This window comes from Vicugna pacos, chromosome 6 (assembly GCF_048564905.1).
Source record: "Vicugna pacos chromosome 6, VicPac4, whole genome shotgun sequence".
NCBI lineage: Eukaryota > Metazoa > Chordata > Mammalia > Artiodactyla > Camelidae > Vicugna > Vicugna pacos.
In genome coordinates this window covers 60,398,416-60,417,222 of record NC_132992.1, presented here as the reverse complement: position 1 = coordinate 60,417,222, position 18,807 = coordinate 60,398,416, and the positions used below count along the sequence as shown (strand labels likewise).

The 18,807-nt window shown below is 39.6% G+C and overlaps 1 protein-coding gene across 3 annotated transcripts in view; it reads left to right on the top strand.

The window, feature by feature from the left end:
• Nucleotides 1-15,347, top strand: part of C6H14orf39 (chromosome 6 C14orf39 homolog) — a 134,960-nt gene extending 119,613 nt beyond the window's left edge. Inside the window, exons 19-23 of one of the 3 annotated variants that reach the window (XR_012073661.1) lie at nucleotides 110-229; nucleotides 2,674-2,765; nucleotides 8,597-8,635; nucleotides 12,901-13,138; nucleotides 15,103-15,347. The gene's annotated coding sequence lies outside the window, so the exon portion shown is untranslated. The remainder of the gene's footprint in view (nucleotides 1-109; nucleotides 230-2,673; nucleotides 2,766-8,596; nucleotides 8,636-12,900; nucleotides 13,139-15,102) is intronic. The other 2 variants (XR_012073662.1, XR_012073663.1) reach the window with 2 other exon arrangements.
• Nucleotides 15,348-18,807: the final 3,460 nt, after the last annotated feature.

Sequence of the window (18,807 nt, the reverse complement as noted above, 5' to 3'; positions counted from 1 at the left end):
TCAGGATACAGTTTTGTCCAGATGAGTCACGAGAAGGGAAGTCTGGTATCCACAACAGAACCAGTTCAAGATGAACCAGTTTTAAATGATGATTTCATATCTCTGCTAGGTGGCACTTCCCTGTATTTCTGATGGCACCCAGTACAAGGCCCGGCGTGAAGCAGTCCAGGCACAGCATTTCTTGCTTGGATGGTTAACTAATTTTTAAAGGCACATCAGAGCTCAAGAGGTAAGAAGATTATGAAGGGTGACAAAACTGCAGTACTCAGTGCTGTAAGGACAGGAGTCACATTAACAACAGACCCCCGGCCCTTTCACAAGCAAAGTTGTAACCTTTCGTTGAGAGGATTTTTGGTTTATTCTGTGGTGTAACTGGACCAGACTTTTTAATAGACTCTTCCACCATTATACTTCAGCAGAGAAGCTTCTGTGATTAAACAGTTTCCTCATTGGTATTATATTCCATTGTTTCAATAGGTGTAAGTGGTTTTGAGTATCTATTCACTCATCAAAACCAGGACTAGTTTCTTGAACAGGGAGGGTTAACTTTTACCCTTTGTTGCAGTGGTTAAACTAATGCTTATGGGCTTAGCAAACTTCAGCATTTCCTTCTTTTACCCAAAGCATATCCTTGCAAAAATTTCATAGTGGGTATTTCCAGGTCCACTCCGTAGTAGCTTTCTTATACTAGGCAAAATCCATTGGGAAAACCATGCCTATCAGTGCTGTAAAAGGTGAATAAAACTCTCAAATGAAAATGGGTTTTATCAAGTCCACACGATGAGCCAAGGAGGATTTATGAAATAGAACTATGTCAGGGAAAATGGGAATGTAAGACTTAGGAAGTCTTACTCTAATAGTGTCTTTCAGAGAGTATGCTTAATAACTTTGCAAATATTGCCTTCTCACATTTATGTCTAATCAGTTAAACCACATTATCCACCCTCTTAGCTTTCTCATAGAAGATTATCTGACATTTAGCATTCACCAGTTTTTCTGAAAAGGTTAATAGTTCACCAGCCAAAGTTAGAACTAAACAGAATTGATCATTCCTAAAACTCTTGGTTGAAATGTGAGGGCTTTGTGTTGACAGCCTAGGGGTTGTAATGAGTCTCTAGTACATTCTTAAGGCTTGTTTCTTTTGCCCTGTGAATGGAGAGAGTAAAATTATAGTCTCTAGGTGTTTTCCACGGTTCTTTCACATGTAGGCTTCCCGACACCAATTAAAGAGATTATGTCATCAAGTGAAAGGAAAGCTATAACTTGTATGTTAATGCTGTGATTACTTGAGACAAGGTCACAGGACCCAATAGCATAGCAGCTGACCTTCAAAAAATTAACTTTGAGCTCAATTCCTAATTAACCTTTTTCAATACAAGAAAGTATAATTTCAGGCCATTGGCCTCCCAAAATATTCACTTTTTCTTGTACTATAAATGTGTTACCAAAATTAATTAGTAGTTGTCAAAAGATTTTTTTTCCCTTAATGATGTTATCTTTGAGGATGAATTTTTTATTTCTACTCTAAATATTCTGTTTTCTCAGTGAACAAAACTGCAGGAAACATACTCAAACCTACAAGAAATGATGTGTTAAAATAAGTTCATCTTGATGCACAAAAATGTCAAATAAGTATTACACTTTGCCACTGAATAATTAACAATATGAGATTATCATGTGTCATTATCATGACATCAATCATGTGGACATATAGAAATATATGTAAATTTTAAAAGATTATGTTGGAATCCAAAATTTTATCACTTTGAATGTTCTTTGTAATTCTTAATACTTTGCTCTGCTATATATAATGTGTATTTTATTCCAGAAATTGCTCTCTGATTAAAGTGTTCCAATTATATTAGCTCTTATTTAGTCAGACCTGAAATTAATAGCTGATGGACTCCACATTTCTTATTATCTCTAATACCCTCTGGCTGAACAAAAGAGAAAGTAACTTTTAAAGTAGTGCTGTATAATGGTTGAAGGGCTTGGTCCTGAGATTCATGGTTTGCCTCTGGAGATTATAAGGGTTCTCTGAATAAATGATTTTCACATTATTTAGTAATTACTCTCTTATGCCCTCCATATTAAAGCAACACTTCAAATTTAAAATCAGAATTGGCATTTTTATGCCATAGATTTAGAAAATACTTTAAATATGAATTGAATGTAAGTTCTACTAGCTCACTCCTTTGACTGCTTTAAATCCAAACTGTAGATAAGACAGGCCAAAATGTTGTTTCATTAATAAACTATTCAGAAACTAACCTACCAATATCTGTATTTTGCTGTTTTGCATTTCCTCTGGTTTTCAATAGCAGCAGTTTTTATTCTGTTAGTATTGGACTATGCTGCACAAAGTCTTGCAATACTTTAGTGGGAAGAATTTATGATAATTACCCTTCTGGGTTAAAACACCCCAATATTTGGGTCTGAAGTGTATCATTGTAGAAATAGAGCAATAGACTTTTTAAAGGAAACCCACAAAATGCCCTGAAATTCACTAGCAAATCTGAATTTTTCATATACTCTTTGCCTCATGAACAGTGTACAGAAGAGTATACTGTTGTTTTGTTTATCAGTTGTATTTCTCTTGGAGCATTTCATACATAGCAGGATTGAAAAGAGGAGCAAGGACCGGTAATGAGACACAATTAATGTCTTGCATAGGTTTCACTCAAATCAGAAAAATTACACCAAGGACATGGGGGTGAGCACAATAGAAAACAGTTGGAGCACAGCTGGAAAAGTTGCCATGATATGTAAGTATGCAATTGACATTGATCCTTATGCTTTTAGAATGAAACAGGGAAAAGGAATCTTCCAGTTCTCAACTTATCTATAAAATAAAGAAATACATAATGTTGGAAAAGCACACAAAAAATGCATACTTTTAAAGCAAATTTTATGTAGGTTTAACATTGTTCCAAAAACAAAAACAAAAAACCTTGGATAGGACAATTCAGGGTCCTTGTAAAACCTGTGTGTAGGGCAGAGGGGGTTTATGCATGTACTTGTCAGTGGGGGAATTAGGCATAGAAGGAGTTTAATATGGCTATGGAATGGAATTTTCAACTTCAGGGAAAGGCAGAAGGACTTCTGAAATCACCATCAACATACTTATTCCACTCCTGGTGGATTCTTTTGTACTGCTTGATTCCTTTGAATTCATTTAAAAAGAAACAGTGTTATGACAGGATCTGAGATATGCTAAATTAGCCCCCTTCTTCACTTGGTGACTAGTGTGACTTACAGCAGGTAGACAGCTAATGCTCACTATTAACATTTACTTGTTTTGGTCAGCTGAGATACATATCAGTTCACAAAAGGTATTATGTAATTCTAGAAGGGTCAGTTATTAATACATATTATTAAATCTTGCAGCTAAATGTGTTAAAATATTTGTAATATAAATTAGATAGTTATTGGATTTTCGTCCTCAACTAGAATTGTCTCCTTAGTACACAAAGGAGATGAAATGCAAGGATTCCTGAGTTCTTTTCCCAGCTCTCATTTAACGTTCTTCCACTCTCCAAAATGCCCTGGAATTGGGAGGAAGATATTACTCTCAAGTTCCCAAAGAGAATGCTTTGTTTAGAATATCCAGAGACAGCCACCACCATCAGTAACTATGCATGCCAGCGGTAGAATGCCACTCCCCATAAACATACACATTTCCACCTTTTCCCATAACCATTCTACTTTCTTGATTCCTGTAACACCTGCTCACCTATTCACTAACACAACTTAGAAGTTTCACTGAATTATTCTCCATCTCATTTAATTCACAAACATTTGATGAACACCTCCTATTCCAGTCCCTATTCAATCTCTAGCTAGCTTTATGCCTTTGAGCAAAGCCCTTAACCATTCTGACCTCAATCTTTTCATCCTTAAAATAAAATAATTTAAAGTCCCTAGTGATTCTATGTGAACTTTGTTTTCGAAATCTTTTTCTGAAAAATGACAAAGCACATGTAAATTGATATTAACATGTATATTCTCAATGTGCATTTTCTTTTATCAGTTCACTTATTGTGTTCCTATGGCAGATCTCGTAGCACAAAATTAAACTTCAGATGCAGTATCTTCAAGATCCTAAGTTATAAGTGATGGGAAGTAGGTGGTATCCCTTAGTTCCTATCATTTATATTACTTAGTTAAAACATACTCGAGGTATCAGAATTCCAAGACAATAAAGGGAGTTAGATAATCCAATGAAATTCAGATAATGAGACTTGATACTTATACAAAGGTATGCAAAAAACCTACATACATATGCAAAGACAAATGCATTAAACGTGCAAATGAGAATTGTATGGGTATAACATATATGATTGCGTTTTTAAGTAAAAATTGTTGGAAGTGTTTAGATAGAAATCCCTTTTAATTATTACTGATGCTTGCCAAGAATACGTGAAAGCAGCTGAAGAAAGTGTGTGACAAAGGAGTTTGGGGACTGCAAGGTTTACAGACCCTTTAAATCATAGTACTGTGAAGTAAGACCCTACGAAAGAGAAGAAGGCTCTGGTGAGGAGTGGGGCTTCTTCAGTTTACCTCCCTGTGGAACAGCTCAGGATGCAGCCAGGAGTGTAAGGTAATTCCCGCAGTTCCTGTAGGCTAGCCTCCCGGAGCGCCAGGCTAGCAGGAGTTGGGAAACCAGGGCTCAACAGAGAACACTTAATGAAGACATTCCTGGACCTAGACAGAGCTGTACTGCCTTACAGAGATTTCCTTACAGACAAAACAAACGCAAAGAAGTCGGAAGCCGGAATTTTCTCTCCCACTAAGTAGCACAGTGAGGAAAAAAGAGAACTGGAATTTTTTAAAAAACGTCTTTGCAATTGTGTTGTAAGGCTAAGAAGAAAAAAGGAAAAAACAAGCCAGTAATGCGTTGTAGTCAGCATTTAGATGACAGTGGACTCGTCTTTATATTGAATATTATTGTTGCTGTATTTTAATGAAACCTTGAATGCTAAATGTATTTGAACTAATTTTTTTTTCAGCCTCTAGTTTTCAAACATCACAGGAATAGATTTGGGAACAGGGTTTACTCCGCCACCTGCTGGTCATTTAAAAATACTGCTGCTCTAGGGAGCTCGCCACAGGAACAGCGAGCCTCAGCCCTGGTTTGTGAAAATGCTATGTTGTACAGGAGAAGAATTCACCTGGCCTGGGTGGTGATGGGAATACCATTGGATCTGGTATCAGAAAGCCTGGGGCAGGAGTTGCAGTTTTATCATTTCTTCCATGACTTGCTGCCTAAGGCTCTCTCCTTAACCGGAGCGTCTCTCCTTCTCTCTTTCCGGACGGCTCTACCCAAGCCCTCAATTTCCTCCTCCCTAGGATAGCTGTTGAGACCTGCCTTGCATACCTCAAATGGGAAAATGCTTTTAAAACCGTAAGGCATTCTATAAACAAATATATTGGTCAGAATTAGGGGTTGAATTAACATCATGTCGCCTGCAATCTGTACTTCCTGCGGGCATTGCACAGATCTTTCGAAGTCCGAAATCTAACTGGAGTCCCCTTAAAGAGTCATCTTAAGAAAAATGGAAAAATATAAATACATATGCATATTTGCATGTATCCTGAACCAGTTTCAAACTTCAGCAGCTCCCTGACCTGTATTTTCCTTCCATATTCCAAAAATACCTATTCCAATTAAAATGCTGAAAGGTTCCAAAATGTGTGCTTTGAACAGAGAAAGTACCAGTAATCATAAAAAAACAAAATTATCTTCACAATCTTTTCTACTTATGCTGAATTGTATTCAAAGTTAGCTTTAACGGAGCTTGGAGTGGGGGGGACAGAAACACACAAAGCATAAAGGCCAAAATTGAATTGATTAAAATTGCCACATTGAACTCTTTTTTTCCTAACAATTTATTGATTTCCTAGCTATGGACTATTACTCCATTTTTAAAAACCCCAGTAAAGTTTCCACATTTATCCTTGTGAGGGACTCTTGTTGAGATTTAATATAAATTTGCAGGTATTCACAAAAGGCAGGTCAGGCAAAATCACATCCTCCCCAATTGCTTTATTTCTTCACATAAATATCCCTTAAAATAGGCTTTTTCATGCTCCTGAGCAGCCCTGCAATCACTCTCACAAAACAAACATAGAATTCTGAACCTAAGCAAGCCACTAAGTCTGCTTGGGGGAGACAATGTCTTCCTTGTCACTTGATTTTGCCTTTTTTTTTAGAAGAGGAAAGTTTTCTTCCCCCCTCCTATTTGCAGACCACCCATGAACCTTTTTATTTTTCTCTTTTAATCTGAGAAAGGGGAGAAAAGGAGACTTGTTGCCTTTAGCAGCTCTTGGGCTTTTCTCCCAATAGGGTAAGTTAATTATTTTAACCTACCGATGAGGGGTGGCCAGGGCAGTCGGCGTGGGCGGGAGGGGGAACAGGTGTTTCAAACACCTGCATTTCTAGGCTTAATTGCTCTGAAATCTTGTAGGCTCTCAACTGCATTCTCCTTTCTTTACAGAGGCTCAGGGGAAGGTTTCATTTGTGGAGATCTTAACTAATTGTAGCATAAAAATGCAACCACTTTTGGCTGAACAAATTATTTTCTTTAAAATGAACTCCAGGTAAATTTAATTAGAAAAAAGGTGATTGACAGGTATTACTCTGAATGCAAGGATTAAAAGTCCTACTGTTGTTAAAAGAAAAGAGCAGAGTCAGTTGTCAGCCATGTTCTAGTTGTTTCCTTCTCACACTGATGAGTTCAGGTAAAGAAAACCCAGATCAATGACTCTGAAATTTCAGGTTGTGGGACAAATCTACCACAAAACCAAAATGTAATTTTTTTTCAGTAGAGTGCATGGAAAAATATGCTTTTAAAAGATGTTGAGATAACCTTTGTACCAAAATGAGCAAATGTGGTGTTGTATTTTCAGCTTAAATGTTTCCATAAACAAAGCTATAATAACTGAGTGCTTACTTGTGCCACTCGCCTTTTATATATTGTCTCATTTAATCCTCACACCAGCCCTGTGAGATATTTCCTATTGAGAGCCTCATTTTACAAGATGCAGAAGCTGAGGCATAAGGAGACTAGTTAACTTATCCAAGGCTAGTAGGGATTCCTACTCAGGCAGTCCTGAGTAGTGACAACAGTCCTAGGTCACACACAGTATTACTTAATAAGTGGTGTGGGAAGATTCTAGACGAAGTCTGTGACACCAGGATATATCAGCCCTGAAGCCAGGGAATCTTGATTGCAATTCTGATTTGGAAAACCAGTTATTTTGGAAATAATCCCTCTGCTCAATGAATAATTAATCTGTGGCCCAGAGAAATTAAGGGAGATTTGGTCACACTTCTACAGTGGAGTCAGAGTCAGGTGCGAGATTATAATCCAGAAATACTGCTTCACAGCCAGTGCCTTTTTACTCCCAGTAACCAGTTTTTCTTCCTTAGGTGAGGATAATTAGACCAATCAATTAGACCAACAATTTAATGACCTTGCCATGTGACTGACTTCTTGCCTATTGGTGAAAAGGGCCCTGGAATGGAAATACAATGTGTTACTGACTTAATGGTTCTCATCAGGCAGCAGTGAACACATGCTCACTTGAAAATCGGAACACCAGTGTCAACACTGGCTGACTCTGTCAAGTAAACATTCTGGCCTCTGACAAGGGAGCCTTAGTTCTTGCTTCCCCTTTCCTTCCTGCCTGCCCATTTTCACCTGCATTTTCAGGGTGTGGGTATCAAAATGGGAAAGGGGGAATTCCCTACTGGAAAATGCCTGAAACTTCCCGTTGCTTCTTGACGGATCCCAGCCACAGCCTTCCATTAAGGCTGGCTGTACCACCATCTCCCTCCTTGCAGCCTGTTCCCAGTCTCTTTTATGATGATAAACTCACCTTGGAATGGAGATCAATAGGAAATTTTAGAATTATGAAAAGGGAGGAGTGCACAGCTGCAGCATGAGTAATGTGGCCAAGATTCCTTTGGGACACACTCGGTCTTAAGGCAAAAGGTTATAGTACAGATTAAATGGGAAATTTCAGAGAAAGCCCCGTGTTGCAAGAAGAGGAAACTCATGTGATTGGTTGTGGTGAAAGGTGGGTATGTGGAAGGTTGGTGACTCACAAAATTTGAGCATAGAAAGAGCTCATCCTAACAGCTCCTGGGTTAGTCTTGGAAGGTCCATCCAGGTGTTTTGAGTTTCTTAGATCTATACCCCTTATCACAATATAGAATTACCATCTTTTTACCTTTTCCCACACTTGTTTTATGTATAGTACTGAGAACTGGATAGCAGTGCTTCTCAAACTTCAGATGTACATACAAGCCATATGGCGATGTTGTTGAAGATTCTGAGGTAGGGCGGTTCAGGTGGGCCTGAGAATCTGCATTTCTAACCAAGTCTTAGGTGATGTTGATTCTGCTGGTCTGTTGATCCTACTGTGAGTAGCAAGGTGATAGAGTAAATTCAGCTGGTTAAAGAAGGCTGTTCGGTTCCATTTTTAATAAATAAATTTACAGTCTTAGGGAAGGACCTGAAAAAATAGTAATTGCACTTTTGTATGCCAATGAATTCTGCTAACATTGTGGGGCTTGGCTTGTATTTTTCAGATATTTGAACTAGTTGAGAGATCCTGAACTGTAAAATTGGTAAGTCTAACTCAAAAACTTAGGGAGTTCTTGCTGATTTTGATGTATAAGTGGTGCATTTGAAGTGTTTGAGAGAATCAGATATGCTGAATTTATAACCATAGTTTGAAACATCTAAGGGAATTTGAATAGCTATGTAAGTGGCATAAAACTTTAGGGGAATTTGGTCTTTTAAATTTAATTAAAGATTAATCAAAGAATAAGACAAAGAAAGAAACACTCTTAAATAATTCATAGATAAAACAAAAAATTACAATGAAAATGGGAAAATATTGAGAATTGAATGACAACCAAATGCTTTATATCAGAACTTGTGGGATAAAGCTAAATTGATAGTTACAGAAAAATTCATAGTTTTTAATATGTATGTTAGAAAGGAGAAAGGGCTGAACATTTGAAATTAGAAAAAGAATAACAGGATAAATTGAGAAAGAAGAGGAAGAAAATAATAAATATGAAAGTATAAATAAGTGAAAAAAACAGATATAAAACAAAGAGAATTAACAAAGTTCCAAGTAGACTATTTGAAAAGACATAAATTACAAATTTCAATAAAGATTGATCAAGTAAAAGAAGATACACATAAACAAAATCAGGACTGAAAAGGAACCACAACCACAGGTGCTGAAGAGTTGTTGTTTTTAATAGTGAGGATATTATAAGCTGTTGTAAATACATTTGAAAACTTGGAAGAAATGGGCAAATGCCTTAAAAAGAATATAAATCATAAAACTGACTCAAGAAAAAATAGAAAACATGAATGGTTCTATAAGCATTAAAGAAATTGAATTTAGCTGTTAAAAAATTCCACAGAGCTTAAACACCAGACTCCTTCACATTTAACAGTTTGCCAAACATGAAAGGAGTTATAGAAAAAAACAAGAGAGAACACCTCCAAACACACATCTAAATGGAAATTCCGGGTAGATTAGAGACTTCAGTGTGAAAGGCAAAACTTACTATAAAGCTTTTAGAAGATGAACATCTTTATGGTATGAGGAACTATTTTTTAAATAAGGCACTAACTGCACAAACTGTGGAGGAAAAGACGAGTGGGAAAAAAAATGTCAAAATACTGTAAGGAGAAAATTTGAGATAACATTTCACACTTTTCAAGTTGGCAAAAATTTTGAAGTATGACCAAATCAAGTGTTTGCAAGAATGTAAAGGAGCAGAAACTCTTACACAGTGCTGGAAGGAGTGCAGATTGTTACCACCACTTAGGAAAACAATTTGGCCTTATCTAAAAAAAATTGAAGATGTGCATGCTATATGACCCAGCCACTAACTATATGCACAAAGGAAAATGGTACATATGCACCAGGAAACATGTACAAGAATATTCATAGCAGCAAATATGGTAACCATAATGGTAAAAAAAAAAACTGGAAATAACCCAAATGTTCATCCACATTAGAACAGATAAATGAATTGTGATACTAGTCATACAACAGAATATTATACAATACTGAAAATGAATGAACTAAAACGACACATGACATAGATGAATATCAGGAATGCAGTGTCACAGAGGAATATAAAAGCAACAGGAAACTTTAAACTCATTCCTGTGCCTGGCACTCATTATAGCGTTCCATCATCCATCTTCCATTAGGCCCATTTAATCTGTCCAGTCTCATGTCCTTCCGCAAAGCACATTCAGTCATTCAATCTGCCAGGCACTGCCTTCTTCATAGTCCCTCAAGTTATACCACGATCCGTCCTCCTGCCTCGATTTCACTTCACCACTCCAGGTAAATTTAATTTAACCTGGTAAAGCTCCCAGTGTATGAGCAAGCCTGTGGGAGGTGCTGCAAGGGCCCAAAGAGGAACATAAAGCAGTCTCCAGTCCTAAAGAGTAAGCTATCAAAACTGGGTAGGAAATTAGGCAAACTTTCGGCTGAGGCTGCTCTTGAGAAAGGCCTAAAGCGGCGGGTGGTGAGGTGGTTTGGGCGTGAAATTCGCAGACCTGACGTCTAGTCCTGGTGCCATCCCACACACCGGCTGTGACCTGGGCTAAGTCATTTTACCTCTCTATGCTTTAGACTCCCGAACTGTGAAGGTACAGCGGTATTACCTGCTTCCCGGGTGGTGGTGGGGACTACAGCAGACGATGCAGGATCCAGTGCTAAGGGCAATGTCTGGCACATAGTAAGAGGAGGGAGAAACATGCTTACTATGTGCCTATTAGTACTGCAGATGACAGAGATGGTGCAGGCGGGGAAAGTTGCCTCCCTTGAATAGTACCCTTTGCTAGGAGCACAGAGTTGAGGCCAAGTAAGGGGAGTGGCTGGATCTGCTGTAGAGAATGAGGCTGCCTCTGAAAACTGTGTACGTAATCCTGTGGGAAAGGGTATTGGGCAAGGTGACCAACAGGACTGTACTTGGCTCTAAGAAGGCCCTGTGAAGAGAGAGTAGAAGCAGGGAAACTGATTAAAACCATTGAAAATGTTACTTTTTGGCTATAATACAAAAATAATGATGCCATTAATTGTTGAAAATTGTAATAAGAAGTTTATATTCTGCTTCTGTGGAAACAAAAAAGTAAATAAAAATTGACATAGACATAACTCTATAGCTTAAACTGCAATTCCATTTGAAACCAAAATTTCCAAAAATGTTGTCGACAATCATTTTTATTGCCAAAATTGTAGAAACAAATATTAGAAAACGTTATCACTAAGGGAGCTGTGAGAGTGACTCAGTGCTATCAACTGACAATCCTGGTCAGCATTTCCCCAACTCTCTTCTCTATTCTGGGAGGTAGGCAGGGGGCTGGGGGATGTTTAAAACAAGGACTTGCCATGTTGCTTTGAATTGAAAATACTTTCTTGGTTTTATTTTTTAATTATCATGGCAAATAGTTGTCATATAACAAAAGCATGGGTAAACTGACTTGCTTCATATTTTTTGCAACATCTTTGAAAACTGTAATGTTCACCCAATCCACTTCAGTGCCCAAGGCAGACGAGAAACCCCTGGCAGAGCCTCTTGGCTTTATCAGTCAAAAAAGTAGAAAAAGGATCTTCTACCATCGCATGTACTGTACTCTGGAACTTTGAATCTCTTTGTGAGCCTACCAAAAATAAGAATATAATATTTAGGAGTAAATATTGTAAAATTTGCTCTCTTTGTAATTTTTCTGGTAACTAATATCGAGCTCTCTAGAGTTTAGACGAGATGGGTGGCAGATTCTGTGACTAACAGTCTTTATGCCTGAATGAAGTTGGAAGATTTCTCTCTTTCATAACTAAAAAATAAAGAGCCTTTCCTGCCCTTCTCTAAATACCTGACTTTTCCTCCCAACAATTCTCAAGATTATGAAGTCTCACTCACTGAATACACAAGTCAATAAACTTAGAAAATGGATTGAATTATTCATTATGATATAACCCACTTATAAATTAATCATAAGAGAGTAAATCTTCCCATAAGAAAGCCAGTGTTTTTCCTTCTGTGGACTACTAAAACTAGATCATTTTATTTTACTCAACTATAAATTTGTTTTGAAAATCTGAAAGACTGAATTTTGCCAAGTACAGACCTTGCCTATTTCCATTTCCTGGGTGTAACCCAGAGAATGCACAAAGAAATATTTGTAACCTACCAGCAAATGCTAGAATATATGCCAGGAAGTCTGCCATCATTTAAGGTCTCTATCTATACTGACAAAGAAAAACATCCCTTCTTAAGAATGAGTTTTGAAAAGAGTTCTTAATTTTACAATGCACTGTGATGCTAAATAAAAAATAATCAATCATCATGATTTCCTTTCTTTAAGAGAAATAATGTATAGGTATTTCAGTTTTCACCATCAAATGCCACACCTTATGAGATAATTCAAAAATCCAGTGCAATTACCTGACTTCCACAAGTGCTCCCTTAAAATGGAAATAATGGGAGCTGATCACTTTTTCTACCAAGGCAGCATTCCCAGCGCCACTGCTATCATGTGTATTTGAAAAGTAGAGGCTCAACAGAGCCATAGAGAGTATGGGGATGGAAAGATGCTGTGCTGTGAGGAGGGCTCTGTTACTGATGACAGAAGCCCTTTCTGTTGCTCTAACTTAAAAGCACATACACGTGATAAGAATATAGAAGTGTTATAAATCGTGTGCAGTCTGTGAGCAACAACGGGAAACATTTATTAAGAGTATGTTATGTGCCTGGCACTGTTCTGAGTATTTCATGTGTTAACAACTTCTCTCATTTAATCGTAACAACCTGATGAAGTTGGCACTATTATCATCATCTCCATTTTACAGATCCTCGAGGAACTGAGGCTTATGCAAGAGAAGGTCCAAGGTCCCAATTTTCTGAGACCCAAACTGCTAACTACTCTGCAGCCAGATGTCCCAGAAAGCTTGCATACAGTGACCAGTGTGATTGCCAAGTGCTGGCCTGGAGTGGACCTTTGCCCAGAGTGCCCGGACATCAGTGCTGGCAGAGTGGAAGAGCTCATTCTATCCTGCTCCTCTTTCTAGAGACGTCAGACACAGAAAGGTGAAGTGAAGGCACCGGGACTCCACCTCCTGCTTTCCTCTCTGCCACTCTTTGTTCCATACCAGACTTCTCTCCACTTTTTACAAATGTGTGGATTTTATTGGCAGCTACTCCAAAAGCTTTGCTACTGGCAAAAGTAATGGAGGGGAGCCTTACTCAAGTCAAAGTTGCAAACTAAGGGCTTCCTAAGTTCAAGTCCCCAGTGTCAAGCATTAGTTATCACAGCAGGATCATCACGCCATGAATAAGTGGCTGACAGACCTTCTGTTGTGGAGAGTAAGATTGCAACATCACCCGGTTTCTCTGTCCTTGATATTACTGCATTCAAGATGAGTCAAGTCACTTGCTAAGATGATCTAAAGCATATGATTGGCTGTACCACAATCTGGTCATTTTGTTCATCTGAGCATGACTTAGACCAAAAGAAAATATCGTTGCCCACATAGCTAGTTCTCTCCTCTTTACCTTATGACACAGAAAGTTTCTGGAAAGTGAAGCTAAGCCACACCCACCCTCCATTCCTGCATCCAGTCGACAAGTGCCAGTGACCTCTCTGTTGAACATCAAGCAAATGCTGGCCTTTTCATAGTTGTAATCTCCACCCTCACAGGGCTGAATCTTCCAGGGGAGAGAGAGAGAGTCAAACCAGCAAGGACTAAAAAGTGTACTCATGAGAAAGGAAAGCTGAGGGGTTTGTGTGAGAGCAGACTCAGGGGCCAGGGGTCCATGCAGTCTTCTCCGAGGAAGGACCTGAGGCCCGAAGGAAGGCTAAGTGTTACCCAGAGTGAATGGCCTGCGGAAGGAGGGCCTGTAACGGGCAAAGCTTTGAGGTAGGAGAGTGTGGCCCATCTTCGGGACTGGAAGGGGCCCCCAGAGCTATTTGTATTCACTGATTCACACGAAAGAGATTTTATTCTTGTCCAGCTAGGCTTTGGAAGTGGCTGTAATCGAAACCAAGTTACAGGAAATGCTTGCAGGAGATGTGGTAGGATCCCCTGCTGTCTGCATCACGTGCTGTGAGATGTGGGCTCTGTGTGCACAGGAAGGGCTGTGAGACTTCCGGGCCCAAGCAGCCTTGCTGGGGAGTGCCTTCCCCTCCATCTTCAGGTTGAAGGCAACTTCTCAGGCGCACTCTTCCCCCTTCCCCTGAGTGATAACTTGGATCTCTGGCCTTCGGGTGCAGCCCCTACATTCAAGTTCTGTCAGACTCAGGGCGGCCACAGCCTGTTCTGCCTGCCAAGGAGGGTTTCCCGCTCTGCCCACATCCGGGCTGTGGTGATAGGAGTGACAGAGTGAGAATAAGGTAACCCTCAGGCAGTACCTCCGTGGAAATCTAGAGGCTGGAGGCAACAGAATCCTGGCTCAGGTGGCAAAAGAAAGAGGGTATCACTCAGCACATGGTATTTGGGAGCTCAAGCTGTGGGACCCCAAATGGGCAACAGTAAAAACAGATTCTCCTCTCTACAAGAACCATGGTATAGGGGCGTAGCACATCTTCAGCCCTACTGGCCCTCTGCTGGTAGCAATGGCACTATGGGCAGATGCCAGCCTGAAGGGAAACTTCGGTGGATTTGTTGGATCCTAAGACTGAGTTGTGATTAGGCCACCAACAGTGGCAAGGGGCTATTGGGACTACTTAGTGGATACCTGTAAGGACCTTGGGGGTTCCCAGAGGGGACTATGTAAAAGATGGTGTTTTCTATGGCACAGCAGGGAGAAAGGGACTTGGAGACACTGAAAGTTGGACACAAATAGGTTTATATCCCTCCTCACAGGATGGGGAACAACGAGGTGTGAGTTACATCCAGAAGACACCAGCAGCATGGCTAAACATGATAAACTCCTGGAGATTAGAGGTGGTGTGTGGTTGAATCTTCTGTAGTAATTATTGTATGTCTTGCACAAAATTAAGTTTTATATTTGACAGTTTACTGACTGCATGTCTTTCTGTTTGATATTTCTAGAAGGAAAACCTCCAACCAGGAAGACATGAGAATTATGGCGACCCGGTATGTGGTATGTGTACCCCTAGGCATGTGCCTGGAGAGAAACGTGGTAGAACTCCCTGGAGCGTTAATTTTTCTTAAAGATTTTTTTGGACAAAAACTAAACATTTGAACTGATCTGTGGTAAATAATTTAAAACATTTTGTATTAAAACAGACATGGCTACATTAAGGAATAGCATATTAAAATGCATGTTAACTCTGTTCATACTGTATAAGTGATATGTGAAACAATATAAAACAAAGATAAACAAATGATTTCAAAGAAGTATCAGACTTGCACTAGGACACTTAGAACCTTGCCTCCTCTTTCTCTTCCTGGTCTGCATCTTCACTTCCTTTGGCTAACAGAGATACTTGAGCCCAAAAGTCTGAAAAAGCACTGATGGAGGTGGGTGAGAAGAGTCAGGAGATTTAAGTTCTAACTTTCTACTTTAATCATCATCTATCTTCTTATTAATAATGGCAATAGCAGCAACAAGAACAACTGCTAGTTTCATCAAATGCTTACTAAGTGCTAAATATTTTTAATGCCTTATCTCATTTAAGCTCCAGCCTGCCACACACAGATACATCTTTTGAGGTATAAACTATCAGTGTGTCAATTTACTGATGGGAAACTGGTGCACAGACACCTGAAGTTACATACTGGCTGTTAGATGGCGCTGACTTTCAAACCCCTGCAGTCTGGCTTGAAACTCTACATTGAGCAATAGGACCTTAAGATGCCAACAAGCTATGCTGCCCCCTACTGGGGAAATAGGTTGTTGGTCCTAAGCCAAAGCACTTTGGGCTACACCAGTGGGGTAGCTGGGCAAGAAATCTTGGCCCCCAAGGCATGCTTTACATTAGCGATGTCCAATGATCCCATTAGTGTTTTCTTGAGGAAAGTGTGAATGTAAGACGATTAGAAAGAGGTTATTAGAGGCAGAGGCAAAAAGGAAACGGTTTGAGAGGAAGCAGAGCCGGAGAAAGGAGGCAGGGGGTAATGCAGTCAAAAGAGTCCCCAGTGCCCCAGAGCCCCAGAAAGAGATGACATGGTGATCAGGTCCCTTTAGAGCTCACATCTGCTCAATCTGCAACTGTGGGCAACATCACTCTGCTTCTCCATTAGGCCAGGCTGGGCCTCCCCTGATATGTTTCCTAGGTTTCCTCACCTCCCGGGTAAACTTTCAGTCATCCCCCCCACAGCTGAGGTGGTCTGATGCTCTCTTTCTTTTTTGGTCTGGAAACCTGACACAGTACCAGAGTTTGGTAAGGGTCCTGGGGCAAATCCCTTCTCCTTTCTGGGTCTCAGGTTTCCTCTCAGTAGGTGAGGCAGTTGTGTTCTCAAGCCAGGGCGATCCTGTCCCACTGAGGGCAGCGGTAATGTGTGTACGTGTGTGTATGCGGGGCAGGGGGCAGTTTGATTATTCCAGAGACTTGGAGGGGGTTCTGCTGGCATTTAGCACCAGGAGCCAGCCATGCTAAACCTCCTGCCAGGGCTTTTAGTATCCCTGCTGAGAATCACTGCACAGTCTATATGATAGTTTCTTCTTACAAAAATATAGGTAAATCCACTTGAAGTTTTGAAGTTCTCTTAAATGGGCTTCTTAGCATTGACTGTTAAAATGTTCAAGGGAAGTGAAAAATAGCTCATGATTTATATGGAGCTTTCCAAACAGGCATTTAAATACTGGATGATTTTCTAAAGGAAACAGCTTTGCTGTGACTGGACGATTTCTGGCATGTTTCTAACACCTTCAAGCTCTAAAGATCTAAAACCATGATCACATTAAACACAGATGTCCTGCGAGCTGGAAATTGTTCTGTTGATAAAATTGTATGGCAGAATTTTCTTGAGTTGTGGGGGAAAAAGTGTGTTTGTTTCTTTGTTTTCTCAAGCCATGGGTACCTGATTTTATTTGTCTACTAGAGAGGACAGATGGAATGTTCGGCAAAGTCAGACTGTGTCTGACTTTGTTAAGGGCCCTTTCCGTAGGGCCAGCTGCAGTTGCCTTTTTTGGTCCTCCTGGATCATCTGTGAACCTATGACTTCAATTTTAGGCATTCCTTACTGCCTGTGTTATTTTTGTCATATCTGAGTACCATGTGAATTATAATTAATAGTTTTTATCAATTCACCTTTAAAAACTTGTTTGCATCCTAAGTAATCTCTGTGAAATGAAGTTTTGATAAGCAATTTCTATTTTTCAAATATACTTTAAATATATGCCTAGCTATTTAAAAATTTTAAGTTTATCCACATAGTACCTTAAATTACCTCAAATAAATGTAACCATAACCATATATAACAATAATATAAAGGATATTTTAAAATCCAGATTCTATATAGGAAAACAGAGGGATTAAAAGAGAATAAATAAACCCATGTTTGTAAAATGGGTACATATAAATTTATGATAGTTGACTTAAGCATGGGTGTGAATGTGTGAGTTTGTGTGTGTGTGTGTCTGTGGGTGTGTGTCAATTACATCTAATATTCATTGTGACCTGATGTGGCATTCTGGTATTAACTTCAAAATACTTCTTAATAAGTAACTGGTAAAACATTCAGCCACTATCACCACAGTGATACTATTGCTATAGCCAAAAGCAAATAAATTTGACATGTTGGTTAGTCTGTTCTGGCTTATCTAGGGTGGATATACAATTTCTTTTATGTTTTGGAGACCACTGAAACAGATCCTGTGGCTTTAGAAAGCACTTAAACAGATTCCTGCAGGAATAATTATAATACTTGGCCATAGAATTGAAGGTGGAGGAAGAGGGAAGTGAGGACATGAGGGGGATGAGTGAGAGTTTAAAATGGTTAACAGACTGTGGTCCCAGGGAAGGTGAGTACCAGAGGCCCTGCATTTCCGATCTGACCTAAGGGTTCTCAGGAATGGAGACAGGAAGTCCAAGTTCCTGTAAGCCTCATAGTCAACCTCATGTTCTACTCACAGAACCACATTACCAGGGAGAGGTTTGCATGTGGCCGAAGACCCCTCCACCGGCTAAGTTCATAAGAAGAAATTAGAACCTTCTTCTGTTGTTTCAAACATAAGAGTTCCTCCATCAGCCATGCCTTTTTCTTCAAACTTACTGAATATGATAATAGCTTCACATGTATGCAGGACCCTCGATGTGTCAGAATTCTCCTTAAGTCAAAAAGAAGGATCCTATTTAGAGGAAATTAGTGCCAGCTCATTGTCAGGTTGATACTGTCCATCAGTTTTATTGTTTCATTTTGCTTCTTGCAAGCTCCAAGTGGACAGGGATTCTCACCTGTTTGGCTCAGAGTCTGAGCAGCAGAGCTTAGCACAAAGAAGGCTGTTTATAAGCATTTGCTGAATGAATATTCCTTAGCCTTTCTTGGTGTCAGTGAAAAGCACTGCAAGGCAACTGAGAAGGAAATAAGGAAGCCTAGGCCCCTGTCATTTGTTGATGGAGGGACTGCAAATTTATGAGGAGTGTGGCCAGGAGGCTTTTCCATGGACTCCACCACACAGGCCAGAGTGAACTGCATGATATGCGGCATGATCCTAAGTGGTTATTCTTGAAGCCCATTTCAGAGTCTTAGAACCTTGGCTGAGTGCAGACACAGCTCCTCTGCTCCCAGTCCGGGGACAGTTCCCACTGATTTAGAGATACATTGTGTGATGTATACAGTTTGGCCTTC